The sequence below is a fragment of the Drosophila novamexicana genome, unplaced genomic scaffold (genome assembly GCF_003285875.2).
Source record: "Drosophila novamexicana strain 15010-1031.04,08,12 unplaced genomic scaffold, DnovRS2.1 tig00000564-arrow-pilon, whole genome shotgun sequence".
Lineage (NCBI taxonomy): Eukaryota > Metazoa > Arthropoda > Insecta > Diptera > Drosophilidae > Drosophila > Drosophila novamexicana.
In genome coordinates, this window is record NW_020824810.1 from 4,040,180 (window position 1) to 4,061,670 (window position 21,491).

The following is a 21,491-nucleotide window of genomic DNA, read 5'->3' on the forward strand; positions in this document are numbered from 1 at the left end:
CTAAATCGGTCATTTCTTATCAGGCGCAACAGCCACCAATACAAAAAAAAAAAAACAACAACAGGGATTCTCCACAGATAACTGTAATATAACCATTCAGTGCGAAATTTGCCCATTAATCAATATATGTATGTGCATGGTCTTTTATGTACGTACATACTATATGTAAATATTTATGTACAATGCAGACATTTATAAGTGTGTACATTTGTGTATGTGTTTGTTCTGCTTGCTGTTATCAAAAAGGCTGATAATAAAATCTAGCAAGCTACAGAATAATGTAGAATATTAGTGTGTACAGATGTACATATGTATGTCCATACATACATACATATCTATGCACTTACATACATGTATGTATAACGCAAGCGTCTAGTTCTAGCTGACAATCATTTTAATAGTTTCTATATACATACATATGTACATACATACATGTGTGTGCAGAACTTTGTACTCGCGTTTTATTATTAATTTATTTAATGCTTCGTTTCTTCATTGCGCACTGCAAGGTTTAAATAAAAACTGGGAACGTGAATTGTAAATGCAAGTACAATTAACTGGTACGTTATATATTATTAATAAAATAACTGCCTGTAAATGTATATATGTATACGTCATTTGCATAGGCAGTGTGTGTGATAAAAGCGCAGGCTGATTGAAAAATATTCAAACGCTTTTGTGATCCGGTCTCAATAGCCGAGCTCAGAAGTCCATCCTATATGTGGGTTTTGCATGGAAATTATTCCTCTTCTCTATCCTCCTGTTATTCGCTAGTTTACTGTTTATTGCTATTGTTATGATAGGCAGCAACAATTGCTGCCTTTACTTTTGCTTTTTGCCTTTGGCTTTGCTTTGGCACTTTGCTTTGTGTACACACAGCGGAGGAGACAAAGCGTCCAAACAAACAAACTGTTGATAATTGAGCAGACGCGGAGAACGCGAACGTTGCAAAGCACTAACAAACAAACATACGCACACATAAGCATCAAGTTAGACACACACGCATGTATAGGCCTTGCCATGCCGTTGGACGTTGGCATAGGGTGGTTAATCGAAGAGCAGTGGGACCATTTAAGAGTTCAATCATATCAAGCGTCGTTTTTGTCGCGCCGTGTCAATGTTGTGTTCGTATTTCACCCATCCCCACATACTCCCACTCTACCGTTGTGTGACTACTGGTGATGTTGCTGTTATATTCCACATGTGGACTGCATACACACTTACACATGACATGCGTAGAAGAAGAAAAAAACAAAATAAAATACATACATACATACATCTGTAATAAAAACTAGCAGGGAACAACATTTCAATAGGTTTGAGCGATTTCTGATCGCGCTACAAATAACCAAATATAGAATACTCAAATCATATAATAATCATATTCACATTTGAATAAATAATTTTAATTAGAGTATAACAACATTAGGCATCATTTCTGGCAAAAGTGAGTTCAGTTTATTAATACATAGTACTAGTAGTACATTGTATATATAGCGAAGGGTACTTTGTTGTTGCTATGCCTGCTTCTGCCGACTGCCTGTTGCTGCTCTGCTCTCATTTGCCTACAGTATGCTATCTCGCTTGTTCGGCTGTACGTAATAAGCTTACTGCAAGTGTGTGGGTGCATGTGTAGCGGTGTCTCGTACATACATATTTCGTTTAGCTTTCGTGCTGTTGCTGTTTACGAACCAAGCAGTCAGCCAGCCAACCAGCCAGCCAGCTGGGGCTGATTTTAGTTTGATTTTGTCAGTGGCCGTGTTCGGTTGTCGGCGAGTTAACGGCACGCCCAGCAAGAGCCGCTCAAAGCCCAGCTTTTACTTAAGTTTCGAGCAACAAGCGCAGCCGATAAAAGTGTTGAAACTCTTTCGTTTAGGTCTTTTAGTTGTGTTTTTATTATTTGTTCTGGTAAATAAATTGTTGTTTGCTTTTTAACAAGTATAAATCAAAATGTCTTAAGAGAATCAAAGCAAGAAATTATAAATATTTGAGAGAATAAAAAGAACAAAACAGAAAGAAAAAACCGAAAACAAGCGCACAAGATAGCGCACAAAATAAAAAAAAAAGCTGAAAATCATTGTTATTGCATGGAAAATTACTACAGAAATTTCTTGATCGTCGGAGCTCTATAAACGCAAAAGCAAAAGAAACCAACAACAATAACACAAAAAGCTTAAATTGGTTTGGCCATACAGTAAATTAAGTGACCGGCAGTATTCTGTTTTTTATTATTTTTTATTATTTTATGCATATAAGTATAGATATGCTATTGTTGGCTCTTTTTTAATCCAAATTTAAGTTTAGGTTTTTGAGTTGTGTCTTGTTTGCGCGCCAAATGCATTCGTGTTTAAATTCTACTTGTGAGTGTGCCTGTGTGTGTAAGCTAGAGAATCGATCGGTCTACAAATTTAAAATGCCCAGAAATATCATTAAAACAGTAACAACAGCAACAACAAATCGAGCGATAAATTTATAATCTTAGGCAACATAAACACACAGGCGCATTTCACCTCACACATGCCCGAATCTTTTCGAAAAACAAAAATTGGGAAGATAAAAAAGCTGAAAATATTCTTGTGTATGTATGTGTGTATATTTACATACCAAGCTAGAGCATTAGTATTAAATATAGAGCATTCGACGAAAATATAAAAACTTTTAACATTGCTTTAAACAACTGCAACTGAAAAATCGTGTACAAATTCATAAATATGTAAATTGTAAATAGGTCAATGATATGATAACGTGTTAATCTGAAATTTCAATGCCGAAATATAAATTCTCTCGTATTTATACATGTTTCATGTTTAACATTTTATAAAATCCCTTTTACAGTGCGTGCGCCTTTTGTTCTTGTACGTTACATTTTCATGTAAAAAAAAGACAATATAGAAAAAGCTGCATCGGTTATCAGACGCTCCCGATTACAGAACTGCATATAAATTGTACAAAAGTAAAAATCAACGTGTGGTCGCGTTATCAGCTACGTAAAAACAAACAACAAAAAAAACTAAAAGCGATCTCAAAAGAACAAAAAAAAGGTGCCGATGATTTCCAGTGCGCTTGCTACCAACGACAACAGCAACAATAACAGCAGTAAGAACAAGAAACTTACATTGACAGAGAGAGAGCCGAAAAACATTTGAACCTTTCCATCGTCAGCGGATCTATGGGTAAGTTTTCTCTTCATTTCTTTAAAATTTCCCAGTTAAACGGATCTAGCTTATTGAAATCCAAAAGAGTAAAAGATCTTCAACAAAAGAAGTGAGGAACAGTGAAAACTCTTTAGAACGGACAGCCAGTTCTTTTGTCCTTCTAATAGGGAGGCCCGCTAAAAGAAAGGGGAAACAAATACATTTATTTATACCAAGAGTGCAATGTGAACGGAATTAGTTGGTTTGTCCGAACTTTGAACTGAACTAACGCATTTTTTAAGCCAAAAACTGGGTTTAAAAAAATTTATTTTATGAAAGTTTATTTATTTCGAAAATGGAAAGTAGTAAGTATCATATAACTAATAAAGGTTAGTTTATATAAATAAGGAATATAAGTAATAAGTCCGTACTGTAAAAAGAACCGACGGAGTTTTAAAGCTGGGTTTGTTGCCAGGATTCCTACCTTTTCAGAACTTGTTACTTTATATATAAAAATGAATGTCCGTTTGTAGCAGCTTTTACTGTTTTTTTTTTATACGGCTTTGATTAGCAACTAGATTTCTGTCATCATTTCATGATGTGATATATTTTAATACGAGTCATTAGTCAAACAATGTTTAAATGCATTTTATAGCATTTGTATGCTTTTGGGCAATTTTCTGTGCGCTTTGCTGAAACCTTAATTAATCCCTTCGGCGTGTTTGCAAGCCTTGTCTGTGTATATGTATTTTACTGTTCGTTATGCCTGCAAGGGGCCTTCAAATGCCAGACCAAGTCAGCTCGAATTGGCAAAATTTTGCCAAAATCGGATTGCAACTGACCAAAATCAAATCAAAAGTCAAAAGTTGCACAGCCAGGACTGCAACTTCAACTGCAACTGCAACTGCAACTGCCACTGATTGACAGCTGCAGGATGAGAAATTGCAGCTTTGGCCTGTGATTTGTGTTTGTATTTGTGTTTGGGTCTGTGGTGCGTTTGCATTTGAATGAGTAACTCCACATGCTAAATTCGAATCATTATAGGGCTTTCAAAATGTATATTGAGTGGAAACTTGATTTTTTGAGGTCCACACGCAATGTCCTGATGCTGTGGTTGCCTTCAGCTTAACCATGCTCAAGTTCAACAAACATTAACTTTGCCAAGTTTTTGGCTAAATCAAATACAAATTGTCTGCCCCATGAGAACAAGAAAAATAGCCGAAAAATCGTTGAGAAAATTTGCCACTTGACCTACCACACGTAAATCTAAATTAAGCAACAATTTTTTATGCGTTCTCTCTTCGCTTGCTTGTTTTGCTGTTTTTTTTTTTGTCTCTACTTATACATATACACCATTCTACATTCATTTGTGTACGTATGTGTGTGTGAGTGTAGCCATACACGCATATGAGCGAGTACATACACACACATAAACACACAATTATTAACGAGTACATTTCTTTGATTTCTTTTTATTTGTGCCGTACTTTGCCGCCATTACTAACTGTGTACTTTGCGTAGAGTACACTATGCAGCAAAAGAGTGTATTAGCTAAGTGTACTACTATCTGTGTATATGTTGGGATTCAATAGTTGGCTTCTCTCTTGTTTTTGACCCTTGCCTTTTGTTTTTGTCTCTAATCTTATTTGTTATTTTACTGACCTCTAATATGGTGTACATGTGTGCTTGTACTTTCCCTAAGTCACTTGTTGACCCAAACTTGTTGTTGTGTATGCTATCCAAGAGCCGTGCCAGCTATGATAATAGCTGATTACTTAGATGAATAACATTTTGTTGAAAACAAAATTTATAGAAAGATTTAATGTGCTTTCAATTAATTATAAAATTATTAATTATAAAACAAAAAACTCAGCATTTACAATCAAAAGAATTACAAAGCATTATATCATCAGGCTGTACTCTACATATGTACACATGCTCATATGTGTGCGTGCACTCACACGCACACACATACTTGCAGGCATATTACAAATCATAAATTAAATCCGCAATCAGGTGATGCCGTTAGCTTTTGTGTCCGCCCCACACATGCACTCGCACACCCACACTGTCATATGCATGTATATGAATTTCTAATTTGCAGTTGGCTACCATTTAAACGTTAACGTTGCGGGCAGGCTAATGAAAAGGAAAAACAAAAACAAAAGCGAAAACAAAAAAAAAAGAGAAGAGAAGAAAAAAGAGGCTGAAGAACTGAATCTGTTTATGCCAATTATGATATCAATTGTTGCTACGGCAACAGCTGAAGAGAGAAGAAGAGAGAGCTCAAATAGATATATTGCAGTTGAATAACTGTTTTTTTGTCGCGGCCTCTTCTTGTTGCTAAGCGTTAAGTGTGTGCTCATGTGTGTGTGTGTGTGTGTGTTGTGCGCGCAGTTAAATCACTTGAACTGCTTGAATTGTCTGAAATAATATTTCATTGAATGTTGCAATAAATTTTAAGCGCTTCTTAAGTGGAACTCATTTATAGCAGCATACAACGTATTTTAAATTGAATCATCAACAATTTTCGTATCCATTGATATGGTTATTGAACTGGATTCAGATAGTTTCCTCCTACCGTTTTTGTCGATTGACGAGTTGTAAGCAAGGTGCTAAAATAAGAGAAATTATTAAGAGACGTGTTTTACGCCCTGCTGCAGGCGTAGGCACGTCAGCTACTAACTACTTACGTTACCACCACTTCTATGGTCGCAAATTGAGGTGAGTGAACTTTCAGCAGCAACAAGCACAAGAACAACCATCACAAGAACAACAACAATAAATGTAGCAACAACAACTGTGCAACATCTTTTGTCAGATCCTCTTAGTGACAGCCTGTAAAAGGTAGTCAATTCTGAGGGTACCAAAATGGACCCTTCGCTGGTTTTTAATCAACATTTCTCAGACAACTATTATAAATATTATTATTAACAACTATTGGGTATAATTACTTGGTCATCTTATTTACAGTCTTTTATTTAAATATTTAGCTCGTTTTTTTTTCTTTCTATATTTTGAAATATTTTTGCATGTTTGACACAAGGCCCTATATGCTGCTTTTACCTAATGATGGCAGGGTAAACAAATATCTGTCTCCGCATATTCCCATTGTACTTGTTCTATTGTATTGTTCCTTTCTATGGGAGCTGCAACGTGGGTCGCTCAATTCGGCTTTCATTTTGGATTTTTTTATTTAGTTGCTTTGTAGTTTACGCTTCTTGGGCTTCAAAGTTTGCTTTTAATTAAACCATTTTCACCTTGCATATTACAAAACTTGCACATTTTCGGAATATTTTCTGCTTGTGGTTTTGACACTGATTTCAAAGTTCTGAAGTCGTTTCAAGCATTTAATTATAAGGCCAGCACTAATTTGTGCTAACAAAGTTGTCTGTGAGTTTGCAAATTTTAGTGTCTTGTTTATGACGAGCAGGCAAATTAAGGTGCAAAATCTGCTAATATAATGATATTTAATTAATTGCCATGCAAAAATCGAATACTTATGATAGTTGAGCATGAATTAAAACATCAATTTAGCTAAAATGAAATAAAAAAGACTAAAAAACAAAAGAAAACCTAATACGGCTAATCAAGACTGATTGACAAACCATGAACAGCCATAAAATTTGTGTATTATATATTGCTAATCTAATCAATTTGTGGTTGTTTTAGGGCTTTTTTTTTTACACCTGACAACAGCTAAAAAATAATGCAAGCCACAAATAAATATGTGTGTACTTTGTGTGATTAATAAATGAAAAAAAAATAAAATAAATAAAATACTTGGCAACAGAAGTGGTTCAATAATTAGATAAAAAATGGGAGTTTTATGCCGATTCGTTAAAAAATGAATATTTAAAGCGTGCTTATTATAAATTTGATATAAGCATTTAAGTTTTGCCATTTAATTGACGAAATTGCGAAAGTGGGCTGTAATTATAATTAGATGCCTGCCACTTAAAATATATGTACATGTATGTATGTATATTAATTTGTGTACATCTAGTCGGCGTCTTGTACTTGATTATGTCGAGTAGGAAATAATTATAAATGGCTTTTGAATGCGAGCAGCGAGAATTAATGCACAAATGAGTTGATTACGCAGCTAATTGAACCATTAATGCTGTACTCAAGTCGAACGGAAATTCAATTAGCTCATGTTGGTGGCTTGTGGCAAGTTGCATGTGGCATGTGACAGGTGGCAGGTGGCAACTCAATCAAAGAAGAAAAAGCAAAACAAAACAAAACAAAACACTTTGCATATGCGAGTGTCGAATGTTTTTATGCCATTTGGCAATAGCGAAATAATGTTGATCCTACGCCTTCGATTCTATTTTCGGTCCGTGTGACTAGTTGTTTTTGTCTAACGAGTAGCTCAAGCATCACAAAAACAACAACAACAACAGCAACAACAACAACAAGGTTCTAGTCGGGAGCTCTCGACTAGGGGATACCCTGAACCCTCTTCTTCCAACATCAAATGCATATATATATATTCTATTTTAGAAGCTATATGTCAAGTTTGGTGACTCTAGTTCTTATTATTTACCAAAATTGCCCAAAACCAGGATATCGATATCGATTTTTATCGATTGCTTGGAAACGGAGTAAGTTATTGATTATCGGAAACAAACTCGATCTGCGCGAAAAGTAGGAGCATCTTCATCTAAAATTTCAAGAGAATCTAGAGTTAAAACCATGAAGAAAAGGCCAAACTTCGTCAAAATCGGATGAGATTTGACCGAGTTATGGGGGTGGTAATTTTTGACCCATGTCTATATACGAATTCTGGGGTAAGATTTGGACATGATTTTCGACAAAAAAATCTGTGTCGAGATTTGAATGCCACATTAATCTAGAGGGAAAACCATGAAGAAAAGGCCAAACTTCGTGAAAATCGGATGAGATTTGGCCGAGATATGGGGGTTGTCTTTTTTGACCCATGTCTATATACGATTCTTGGGGTAAGATTCGGACATGCATTTCGACCAAAAAATCGGTGTTCTGACTTGAATGCCAGATTAATCTAGAGGGAAAACCATGAAGAAAAGGCCAAACTTCGTGAAAATCGGATGAGATTTGGCCGAGATATGGGGGTTGTCTTTTTTGACCCATGTCTATATACGAATCTTGGGGTAAGATTCGGACATGCATTTCGACCAAAAAATCGGTGTTCAGACTTGAATGCCAGATTAATCTAGAGGGAAAACCATGAAGAAAAATTCAAACTTCGTGAAAATCGGATGAGATTTGACCGAGTTATGGGGGTGGTAAATTTTGACCCATGTCTATATACGAATCTTGGGGTAAGATTTGGACATGAATTTCGACTAAAAAATCGGTGTCGAGATTTGAATGCCACATTAATCTAGAGGGAAAACCATGAAGAAAAATTCAAACTTCGTGAAAATCGGATGAGATTTGACCGAGTTATAGGGGTGGTAAATTTTGACCCATGTCTATATACGAATTTTGGGGTAAGATTTGGACATGAATTTCGACCAAAAAATCGGTGTCGAGATTTGAATGCCAGATTAATCTAGAGGGAAAACCATGAAGAAAAATTCAAACTTCGTGAAAATCGGATGAGATTTGACCGAGTTATGGGGGTGGTAAATTTTGACCCATGTCTATATACGAATTTTGGGGTAAGATTTGGACATGAATTTCGACCAAAAAATCGGTGTCGAGATTTGAATGCCAGATTAATCTAGAGGGAAAACCATAAAGAAAAAGCCAAACTTCGTGAAAATCGGATGAGATTTGACCGAGTTATGGGGTGGTAAATTTTGACCCATGTCTATATACGAATCTTGGGGTAAGATTCGGACATGCATTTCGACCAAAAAATCGGTGTTCAGACTTGAATGCCAGTATAATCTAGAGGGAAAACCATGAAGAAAAATTCAAACTTCTTGAAAATCGGATGAGATTTGACCGAGTTATGGGGGTGGTAAATTTTGACCCATGTCTATATACGAATCTTGGGGTAAGATTAGGACATGCATTTCGACCAAAAAATCGGTGTTCAGACTTGAATGCCAGTTTAATCTAGACGGAAAACCATGAAGAAAAAGCCAAACTTCGTGAAAATCGGATGAAATTTGGCCGAGATATGGGGGTGGTCTTTCTTGACCCATGTCTATATACGATTATTGGGGTAAGATTTGGACATGAATTTCGATCAAAAAGTCGGTATCGAGATTTGAATGCCAGATTAATCTAAAGGGAAAACCATGAAGAAAAAGCCAAACTTCGTGAAAATCGGATGAGATTTGGCCGAGATATGGGGGTTGTCTTTTTTGACCCATGTCTATATACGATTCTTGGGGTAAGATTTGGACATGAATTTCGACTAAAAAATCGGTGTTCAGACTTGAATGCCAGTATAATCTAGAGGGAAAACCATGAAGAAAAATTCAAACTTCGTGAAAATCGGATGAGATTTGACCGAGTTATAGGGGTGGTAAATTTTGACCCATGTCTATATACGAATTTTGGGGTAAGATTTGGACATGAATTTCGACCAAAAAATCGGTGTCGAGATTTGAATGCCAGATTAATCTAGAGGGAAAACCATGAAGAAAAATTCAAACTTCGTGAAAATCGGATGAGATTTGACCGAGTTATGGGGGTGGTAAATTTTGACCCATGTCTATATACGAATTTTGGGGTAAGATTTGGACATGAATTTCGACCAAAAAATCGGTGTCGAGATTTGAATGCCAGATTAATCTAGAGGGAAAACCATAAAGAAAAAGCCAAACTTCGTGAAAATCGGATGAGATTTGACCGAGTTATGGGGTGGTAAATTTTGACCCATGTCTATATACGAATCTTGGGGTAAGATTCGGACATGCATTTCGACCAAAAAATCGGTGTTCAGACTTGAATGCCAGTATAATCTAGAGGGAAAACCATGAAGAAAAATTCAAACTTCTTGAAAATCGGATGAGATTTGACCGAGTTATGGGGGTGGTAAATTTTGACCCATGTCTATATACGAATCTTGGGGTAAGATTAGGACATGCATTTCGACCAAAAAATCGGTGTTCAGACTTGAATGCCAGTTTAATCTAGACGGAAAACCATGAAGAAAAAGCCAAACTTCGTGAAAATCGGATGAAATTTGGCCGAGATATGGGGGTGGTCTTTCTTGACCCATGTCTATATACGATTATTGGGGTAAGATTTGGACATGAATTTCGATCAAAAAGTCGGTATCGAGATTTGAATGCCAGATTAATCTAAAGGGAAAACCATGAAGAAAAAGCCAAACTTCGTGAAAATCGGATGAGATTTGGCCGAGATATGGGGGTTGTCTTTTTTGACCCATGTCTATATACGATTCTTGGGGTAAGATTTGGACATGAATTTCGACTAAAAAATCGGTGTTCAGACTTGAATGCCAGTATAATCTAGAGGGAAAACCATGAAGAAAAATTCAAACTTCGTGAAAATCGGATGAGATTTGACCGAGCTATGGGGGTGGTAAATTTTGACCCATGTCTATATACGAATTTTGGGGTAAAATTTGGACATGAATTTCGACCAAAAAATCGGTGTCGAGATTTGAATGCCAGATTAATCTAGAGGGAAAACCATGAAGAAAAAGCCAAACTTCGTGAAAATCGGATGAGATTTGACCGAGTTATGGGGGTGGTAAATTTTGACCCATGTCTATATACGAATCTTGGGGTAAGATTCGGACATGCATTTCGACCAAAAAATCGGTGTTCAGACTTGAATGCCAGTATAATCTAGAGGGAAAACCATGAAGAAAAATTCAAACTTCTTGAAAATCGGATGAGATTTGACCGAGTTATGGGGGTGGTAAATTTTGACCCATGTCTATATACGAATCTTGGGGTAAGATTAGGACATGCATTTCGACCAAAAAATCGGTGTTCAGACTTGAATGCCAGTTTAATCTAGAGGGAAAACCATGAAGAAAAAGCCAAACTTCGTGAAAATCGGATGAGATTTGGCCGAGATATGGGGGTTGTCTTTTTTGACCCATGTCTATATACGATTCTTGGGGTAAGATTTGGACATGAATTTCGCCTAAAAAATCGGTGTTCAGACTTGAATGCCAGTATAATCTAGAGGGAAAACCATGAAGAAAAATTCAAACTTCGTGAAAATCGGATGAGATTTGACCGAGTTATGGGGGTGGTAAATTTTGACCCATGTCTATATACGAATCTTGGGGTAAGATTCGGACATGCATTTCGACCAAAAAATCGGTGTCGAGATTTGAATGCCACATTATTCTAGAGGGAAAACCATGAAGAAAAAGCCAAACTTCGTGAAAATCGGATGAGATTTGACCGAGTTATGGGGGTGGTAAATTTTGACCTATGTCTATATACGAATTTTGGGGTAAGATTTGGACATGAATTTCGACCAAAAAATCGGTGTCGAGATTTGAATGCCACATTAATCTAGAGGGAAAACCATGAAGAAAAAGCCAAACTTCGTGAAAATCGGATGAGATTTGACCGAGTTATGGGGGTGGTAAATTTTGACCCATGTCTATATACGAATCTTGGGGTAAGATTCGGACATGCATTTCGACCAAAAAATCGGTGTTCAGACTTGAATGCCAGATTAATCTAGAGGGAAAACCATGAAGAAAAATTCAAACTTCGTGAAAATCGGATGAGATTTGACCGAGTTATGGGGGTGGTAAATTTTGACCCATGTCTATATACGAATCTTGGGGTAAGATTCGGACATGCATTTCGACCAAAAAATCGGTGTTCAGACTTGAATGCCAGATTAATCTAGAGGGAAAACCATGAAGAAAAGGCCAAACTTCGTGAAAATCGGATGAGATTTGGCCGAGATATGGGGGTTGTCTTTTTTGACCCATGTCTATATACGATTCTTGGGGTAAGATTTGGACATGAATTTCGACTAAAAAATCGGTGTCGAGACTTGAATGCCAGATTAATCTAGAGGGAAAACCATGAAGAAAAATTCAAACTTCGTGAAAATAGGATGAGATTTGACCGAGTTATAGCGGTGGTAAATTTTGACCCATGTCTATATACGAATTTTGGGGTAAGATTTGGACATGAATTTCGACCAAAAAATCGGTGTCGAGATTTGAATGCCAGATTAATCTAGAGGGAAAACCATGACGAAAAATTCAAACTTCGTGAAAATCGGATGAGATTTGACCGAGCTATGGTGGTGGTAAATTTTGACCCATGTCTATATACGAATTTTGGGGTAAGATTTGGACATGAATTTCGACCAAAAAATCGGTGTCGAGATTTGGATGCCACATTAATCTAGAGGGAAAACCATGAAGAAAAAGCCAAACTTCGTGAAAATCGGATGAGATTTGACCGAGTTATGGGGGTGGTAAATTTTGACCCATGTCTATATACGAATCTTGGGGTAAGATTCGGACATGCATTTCGACCAAAAAATCGGTGTTCAGACTTGAATGCCAGTATAATCTAGAGGGAAAACCATGAAGAAAAATTCAAACTTCTTGAAAATCGGATGAGATTTGACCGAGTTATGGGGGTGGTAAATTTTGACCCATGTCTATATACGAATCTTGGGGTAAGATTAGGACATGCATTTCGACCAAAAAATCGGTGTTCAGACTTGAATGCCAGTTTAATCTAGAGGGAAAACCATGAAGAAAAAGCCAAACTTCGTGAAAATCGGATGAAATTTGGCCGAGATATGGGGGTGGTCTTTTTTGACCCATGTCTATATACGATTCTTGGGGTAAGATTTGGACATGAATTTCGACCAAAAAATCGGTGTCGAGATTTGAATGCCAGATTAATCTAGAGGGAAAACCATGAAGAAAAAGCCAAACTTCGTGAAAATCGGATGAGATTTGGCCGAGATATGGGGGTTGTCTTTTTTGACCCATGTCTATATACGATTCTTGGGGTAAGATTTGGACATGAATTTCGACTAAAAAATCGGTGTTCAGACTTGAATGCCAGTATAATCTAGAGGGAAAACCATGAAGAAAAATTCAAACTTCGTGAAAATCGGATGAGATTTGACCGAGTTATAGGGGTGGTAAATTTTGACCCATGTCTATATACGATTCTTGGGGTAAGTTTTGGACATGAATTTCGACTAAAAAATCGGTGTTCAGACTTGAATGCCAGTATAATCTAGAGGGAAAACCATGAAGAAAAATTCAAACTTCGTGAAAATCGGATGAGATTTGACCGAGTTATGGGGGTGGTAAATTTTGACCTATGTCTATATACGAATTTTGGGGTAAGATTTGGACATGAATTTCGACCAAAAAATCGGTGTCGAGATTTGAATGCCACATTAATCTAGAGGGAAAACCATGAAGAAAAAGCCAAACTTCGTGAAAATCGGATGAGATTTGACCGAGTTATGGGGGTGGTAAATTTTGACCCATGTCTATATACGAATCTTGGGGTAAGATTCGGACATGCATTTCGACCAAAAAATCGGTGTCGAGATTTGAATGCCACATTATTCTAGAGGAAAAACCATGAAGAAAAAGCCAAACTTCGTGAAAATCGGATGAGATTTGACCGAGTTATGGGGGTGGTAAATTTTGACCTATGTCTATATACGAATTTTGGGGTAAGATTTGGACATGAATTTCGACCAAAAAATCGGTGTTCAGACTTGAATGCCAGATTAATCAAGAGGGAAAACCATGAAGAAAAATTCAAACTTCGTGAAAATCGGATGAGATTTGACCGAGTTATGGGGGTGGTAAATTTTGACCCATGTCTATATACGAATCTTGGGGTAAGATTCGGACATGCATTTCGACCAAAAAATCGGTGTTCAGACTTGAATGCCAGATTAATCTAGAGGGAAAACCATGAAGAAAAAGCCAAACTTCGTCAAAATCGAATGAGATTTGACCAAGTTATGGGGGTGGTAAATTTTGACCCATGTCTATATACGAATCTTGGGGTAAGATTCGGACATGCATTTCGACCAAAAAATCGGTGTTCAGACTTGAATGCCAGATTAATCTAGAGGGAAAACCATGAAGAAAAAGCCAAACTTCGTCAAAATCGAATGAGATTTGACCAAGTTATGGGGGTGGTAACTTTTGACCCATGTCTATATACGATTCTTGGGGTAAGATTTGGACATGAATTTCGACTAAAAAATCGGTGTCGAGATATGAATGCCACATTAATCTAGAGGGAAAACCATGAAGAAAAATTCAAACTTCGTGAAAATCGGATGAGATTTGACCGAGTTATGGGGGTGGTAAATTTTGACCCATGTCTATATACGAATCTTGGGGTAAGATTCGGACATGCATTTCGACCAAAAAATCGGTGTTCAGACTTGAATGCCAGATTAATCTAGAGGGAAAACCATGAAGAAAAATTCAAACTTCGTGAAAATCGGATGAGATTTGGCCGAGATATGGGGGTGGTAAATTTTGACCCATGTCTATACGAATTTTGGGGTAAGATTTGGACATGAATTTCGACGAAAAAATCGGTGTCGAGATTTGAATGCCAGATTAATCTAGAGGGAAAACCATGAAGAAAAAGCCAAACTTCGTGAAAATCGGATGAGATTTGGCCGAGATATGGGGGTTGTCTTTTTTGACCCATGTCTATATACGATTCTTGGGGTAAGATTTGGACATGAATTTCGACTAAAAAATCGGTGTCGAGATTTGAATGCCAGATTAATCTAGAGGGAAAACCATGAAGAAAAATTCAAACTTCGTGAAAATCGGATGAGATTTGACCCAGTTATAGGGGTGGTAAATTTTGACCCATGTCTATATAAGAATTTTGGGGTAAGATTTGGACATGAATTTCGACCAAAAAATCGGTGTCGAGATTTGAATGCCACATTATTCTAGAGGGAAAACCATGAAGAAAAAACCAAACTTCGTGAAAATCGGATGAGATTTGACCGAGTTATGGGGGTGGTAAATTTTGACCCATGTCTATATACGAATCTTGGGGTAAGATTCGGACATGCATTTCGACCAAAAAATCGGTGTTCAGACTTGAATGCCAGATTAATCTAGAGGGAAAACCATGAAGAAAAATTCAAACTTCGTGAAAATCGGATGAGATTTGACCGAGTTATGGGGGTGGTAAATTTTGACCCATGTCTATATACGAATCTTGGGGTAAGATTCGGACATGCATTTCGACCAAAAAATCGGTGTTCAGACTTGAATGCCAGTATAATCTAGAGGGAAAACCATGAAGAAAAAGCCAAACTTCGTGAAAATCGGATGAGATTTGACCGAGTTATGGGGGTGGTAATTTTTGACCCATGTCTATATACGAATTCTGGGGTAAGATTTGAACATGAATTTCGACCAAAAAATCGGTGTTCAGACTTGAATGCCAGATTAATCTTGAGGGAAACCCGTGAAGAAAAAGCCAAACTTAGTGAAAATCGGATGAGATTTGACCGAGTTAGGGGGGTGGTAACTTTTGACCCATGTCTATATACGAATTTTGGGGTAAGATTTGGACATGAATTTCGATCAAAAAATCGGTGTCGAGATTTGAATGCCACATTAATCTAGAGGGCAAACCATGAAGAAAAAGCCAAACTTCGTGAAAATCGGATGAGATTTGGCCGAGTTATGGGGGTGGTAAATTTTGACCCATGTCTATATACGAATCTTGGGGTAAGATTCGGACATGCATTTCGACCAAAAAATCGGTGTTCAGACTTGAATGCCAGATTAATCTAGAGGGAAAACCATGAAGAAAAATTCAAACTTCGTGAAAATCGGATGAGATTTGACCGAGTTATGGGGGTGGTAAATTTTGACCCATGTCTATATACGAATCTTGGGGTAAGATTCGGACATGCATTTCGACCAAAAAATCGGTGTTCAGACTTGAATGCCAGATTAATCTAGAGGGAAAACCATGAAGAAAAATTCAAACTTCGTGAAAATCGGATGAGATTTGGCCGAGATATGGGGGTGGTAAATTTTGACCCATGTCTATACGAATTTTGGGGTAAGATTTGGACATGAATTTCGACGAAAAAATCGGTGTCGAGATTTGAATGCCAGATTAATCTAGAGGGAAAACCATGAAGAAAAAGCCAAACTTCGTGAAAATCGGATGAGATTTGGCCGAGATATGGGGGTTGTCTTTTTTGACCCATGTCTATATACGATTCTTGGGGTAAGATTTGGACATGAATTTCGACTAAAAAATCGGTGTCGAGATTTGAATGCCAGATTAATCTAGAGGGAAAACCATGAAGAAAAATTCAAACTTCGTGAAAATCGGATGAGATTTGACCCAGTTATAGGGGTGGTAAATTTTGACCCATGTCTATATACGAATTTTGGGGTAAGATTTGGACATGAATTTCGACCAAAAAATCGGTGTCGAGATTTGAATGCCACATTATTCTAGAGGGAAAACCATGAAGAAAAAACCAAACTTCGTGAAAATCGGATGAGATTTGACCGAGTTATGGGGGTGGTAAATTTTGACCCATGTCTATATACGAATCTTGGGGTAAGATTCGGACATGCATTTCGACCAAAAAATCGGTGTTCAGACTTGAATGCCAGATTAATCTAGAGGGAAAACCATGAAGAAAAATTCAAACTTCGTGAAAATCGGATGAGATTTGACCGAGTTATGGGGGTGGTAAATTTTGACCCATGTCTATATACGAATCTTGGGGTAAGATTCGGACATGCATTTCGACCAAAAAATCGGTGTTCAGACTTGAATGCCAGTATAATCTAGAGGGAAAACCATGAAGAAAAAGCCAAACTTCGTGAAAATCGGATGAGATTTGACCGAGTTATGGGGGTGGTAATTTTTGACCCATGTCTATATACGAATTCTGGGGTAAGATTTGAACATGAATTTCGACCAAAAAATCGGTGTTCAGACTTGAATGCCAGATTAATCTTGAGGGAAACCCGTGAAGAAAAAGCCAAACTTAGTGAAAATCGGATGAGATTTGACCGAGTTACGGGGGTGGTAACTTTTGACCCATGTCTATATACGAATTTTGGGGTAAGATTTGGACATGAATTTCGATCAAAAAATCGGTGTCGAGATTTGAATGCCACATTAATCTAGAGGGCAAACCATGAAGAAAAAGCCAAACTTCGTGAAAATCGGATGAGATTTGGCCGAGATATGGGGGTGGTAAATTTTGACCCATGTCTATATACGAATTTTGGGGTAAGATTTGGACATGAATTTCGACCAAAAAATCGGTGTCGAGATTTGAATGCCACATTATTCTAGAGGGAAAACCATGAAGAAAAAGCCAAACTTCGTGAAAATCGGATGAGATTTGACCGAGTTATGGGGGTGGTAAATTTTGACCCATGTCTATATACGAATCTTGGGGTAAGATTCGGACATGCATTTCGACCAAAAAATCGGTGTTCAGACTTGAATGCCAGATTAATCTAGAGGGAAAACCATGAAGAAAAATTCAAACTTCGTGAAAATCGGATGAGATTTGACCGAGTTATGGGGGTGGTAAATTTTGACCTATGTCTATATACGAATTTTGGGGTAAGATTTGGACATGAATTTCGACCAAAAAATCGGTGTCGAGATTTGAATGCCACATTAATCTAGAGGGAAAACCATGAAGAAAAAGCCAAACTTCGTGAAAATCGGATGAGATTTGACCGAGTTATGGGGGTGGTAAATTTTGACCCATGTCTATATACGAATCTTGGGGTAAGATTCGGACATGCATTTCGACCAAAAAATCGGTGTTCAGACTTGAATGCCAGATTAATCTAGAGGGAAAACCATGAAGAAAAATTCAAACTTCGTGAAAATCGGATGAGATTTGACCGAGTTATGGGGGTGGTAAATTTTGACCCATGTCTATATACGAATCTTGGGGTAAGATTCGGACATGCATTTCGACCAAAAAATCGGTGTTCAGACTTGAATGCCAGATTAATCTAGAGGGAAAATCATGATGAAAAGGCCAAACTTCGTGAAAATCGGATGAGATTTGGCCGAGTTATGGGGGTGGTAAATTTTGACCCATATCTATATACGAATCTTGGGGTAAGATTCGGACATGCATTTCGACCAAAAAATCGGTGTTCAGACTTGAATGCCAGATTAATCTAGACGGAAAACCATGAAGAAAAAGCCAAACTTTGTCAAAATCGGATGAGATTTGACCAAGTTATGGGGGTGGTAACTTTTGACCCATGTCTATATACGAATTTTGGGGTAAGATTTGGACATGAATTTCGACTAAAAAATCGGTGTCGAGATTTGAATGCCAGATTAATCTAGAGGGAAAACCATGAAGAAAAATTCAAACTTCGTGAAAATCGGATGAGATTTGACCGAGTTATGGGGGTGGTAAATTTTGACCCATGTCTATATACGAATCTTGGGGTAAGATTCGGACATGCATTTCGACCAAAAAATCGGTGTTCAGACTTGAATGCCAGTATAATCTAGAGGGAAAACCATGAAGAAAAAGCCAAACTTCGTGAAAATCGGATGAGATTTGGCCGAGATATGGGGGTGGTCATTTTTGACCCATGTCTATATACGAATCTTGGGGTAAGATTTGGACATGAATTTCGACTAAAAAATCGGTGTCGAGATTTGAATGCCAGATTAATCTAGAGGGAAAACCATGAAGAAAAATTCAAACTTCGTGAAAATCGGATGAGATTTGACCGAGTTATGGGGGTGGTAAATTTTGACCCATGTCTATATACGAATCTTGGGGTAAGATTCGGACATGCATTTCGACCAAAAAATCGGTGTCGAGATTTGAATGCCAGATTAATCTATAGGGAAAACCATGAAAAAAAGCCAAACTTCGTCAAAATCGGATGAGATTTGACCGAGTTAGGGGGGTGGTAACTTTTCACCCATGTCTATATACGAATTTTGGGTTAAGATTTGGACATGAATTTCGACCAAAAAATCGGTGTCGAGATTTGAATGCCACATTAATCTAGAGGGAAAACCATGAAGAAAAAGCCAAACTTGGTGAAAATCGGATGAGATTTGGCCGAGATATGGGGGAGGTCATTTTTCACCCATGTCTATATACGAATCTTGGGGTAAGATTTGGACATGAATTTCGACTAAAAAATCGGTGTCGAGATTTGAATGTCAGATTAATCTAGAGGGAAAACCATGAAGAAAAAGCCAAACTTCGTGAAAATCGGATGAGATTTGACCGAGTTATGGGGGTGGTAACTTTTCACCCATGTCTATATACGAATTTTGGGTTAAGATTTGGACATGAATTTCGACCAAAAAATCGGTGTCGAGATTTGAATGCCACATTATTCTAGAGGGAAAACCATGAAGAAAAAGCCAAACTTCGTGAAAATCGGATGAGATTTGACCGAGTTATGGGGGTGGTAAATTTTGACCCATGTCTATATACGAATCTTGGGGTAAGATTCGGACATGCATTTCGACCAAAAAATCGGTGTTCAGACTTGAATGCCAGATTAATCTAGAGGGAAAACCATGAAGAAAAATTCAAACTTCGTGAAAATCGGATGAGATTTGACCGAGTTATGGGGGTGGTAAATTTTGACCTATGTCTATATACGAATTTTGGGGTAAGATTTGGACATGAATTTCGACCAAAAAATCGGTGTCGAGATTTGAATGCCACATTAATCTAGAGGGAAAACCATGAAGAAAAAGCCAAACTTCGTGAAAATCGGATGAGATTTGACCGAGTTATGGGGGTGGTAAATTTTGACCCATGTCTATATACGAATCTTGGGGTAAGATTCGGACATGCATTTCGACCAAAAAATCGGTGTTCAGACTTATGCCAGATTAATCTAGAGGGAAAACCATGAAGAAAAATTCAAACTTCGTGAAAATCGGATGAGATTTGACCGAGTTATGGGGGTGGTAAATTTTGACCCATGTCTATATACGAATCTTGGGGTAAGATTCGGACATGCATTTCGACCAAAAAATCGGTGTTCAGACTTGAATGCCAGATTAATCTAGAGGGAAAATCATGATGAAAAGGCCAAACTTCGTGAAAATCGGATGAGATTTGGCCGAGTTATGGGGGTGGTAAATTTTGACCCATGTCTATATACGAATCTTGGGGTAAGATTCGGACATGCATTTCGACCAAAAAATCGGTGTTCAGACTTGAATGCCAGATTAATCTAGACGGAAAACCATGAAGAAAAAGCCAAACTTTGTCAAAATCGGATGAGATTTGACCAAGTTATGGGGGTGGTAACTTTTGACCCATGTCTATATACGAATTTTGGGGTAAGATTTGGACATGAATTTCGACTAAAAAATCGGTGTCGAGATTTGAATGCCAGATTAATCTAGAGGGAAAACCATGAAGAAAAATTCAAACTTCGTGAAAATCGGATGAGATTTGACCGAGTTATGGGGGTGGTAAATTTTGACCCATGTCTATATACGAATCTTGGGGTAAGATTCGGACATGCATTTCGACCAAAAAATCGGTGTTCAGACTTGAATGCCAGTATAATCTAGAGGGAAAACCATGAAGAAAAAGCCAAACTTCGTGAAAATCGGATGAGATTTGGCCGAGATATGGGGGTGGTCATTTTTGACCCATGTCTATATACGAATCTTGGGGTAAGATTTGGACATGAATTTCGACTAAAAAATCGGTGTCGAGATTTGAATGCCAGATTAATCTAGAGGGAAAACCATGAAGAAAAATTCAAACTTCGTGAAAATCGGATGAGATTTGACCGAGTTATGGGGGTGGTAAATTTTGACCCATGTCTATATACGAATCTTGGGGTAAGATTCGGACATGCATTTCGACCAAAAAATCGGTGTCGAGATTTGAATGCCAGATTAATCTATAGGGAAAACCATGAAAAAAAGCCAAACTTCGTCAAAATCGGATGAGATTTGACCGAGTTAGGGGGGTGGTAACTTTTCACCCATGTCTATATACGAATTTTGGGTTAAGATTTGGACATGAATTTCGACCAAAAAATCGGTGTCGAGATTTGAATGCCACATTAATCTAGAGGGAAAACCATGAAGAAAAAGCAAAACTTGGTGAAAATCGGATGAGATTTGGCCGAGATATGGGGGAGGTCATTTTTCACCCATGTCTATATACGAATCTTGGGGTAAGATTTGGACATGAATTTCGACTAAAAAATCGGTGTCGAGATTTGAATGTCAGATTAATCTAGAGGGAAAACCATGAAGAAAAAGCCAAACTTCGTGAAAATCGGATGAGATTTGACCGAGTTATGGGGGTGGTAAATTTTTACCCATGTCTATATACGAATTTTGGGGTAAGATTTGGACATGATTTTCGACCAAAAAATCGGTGTCGAGATTTGAATGCCACATTAATCTA

At 37.5% G+C, this 21,491-nt stretch overlaps 1 protein-coding gene across 1 annotated transcript in view; it reads left to right on the forward strand.

Moving 5' to 3' along the window:
• The first annotated feature begins 1,763 nt into the window (after nt 1-1,763).
• The window catches only part of LOC115762117 (sestrin homolog), a 42,690-nt gene continuing 22,962 nt past the window's right edge, over nt 1,764-21,491 (forward strand). Inside the window, exons 1-2 of the mRNA XM_030704221.1 lie at nt 1,764-1,908; nt 2,836-3,173. The gene's annotated coding sequence lies outside the window, so the exon portion shown is untranslated. The remainder of the gene's footprint in view (nt 1,909-2,835; nt 3,174-21,491) is intronic.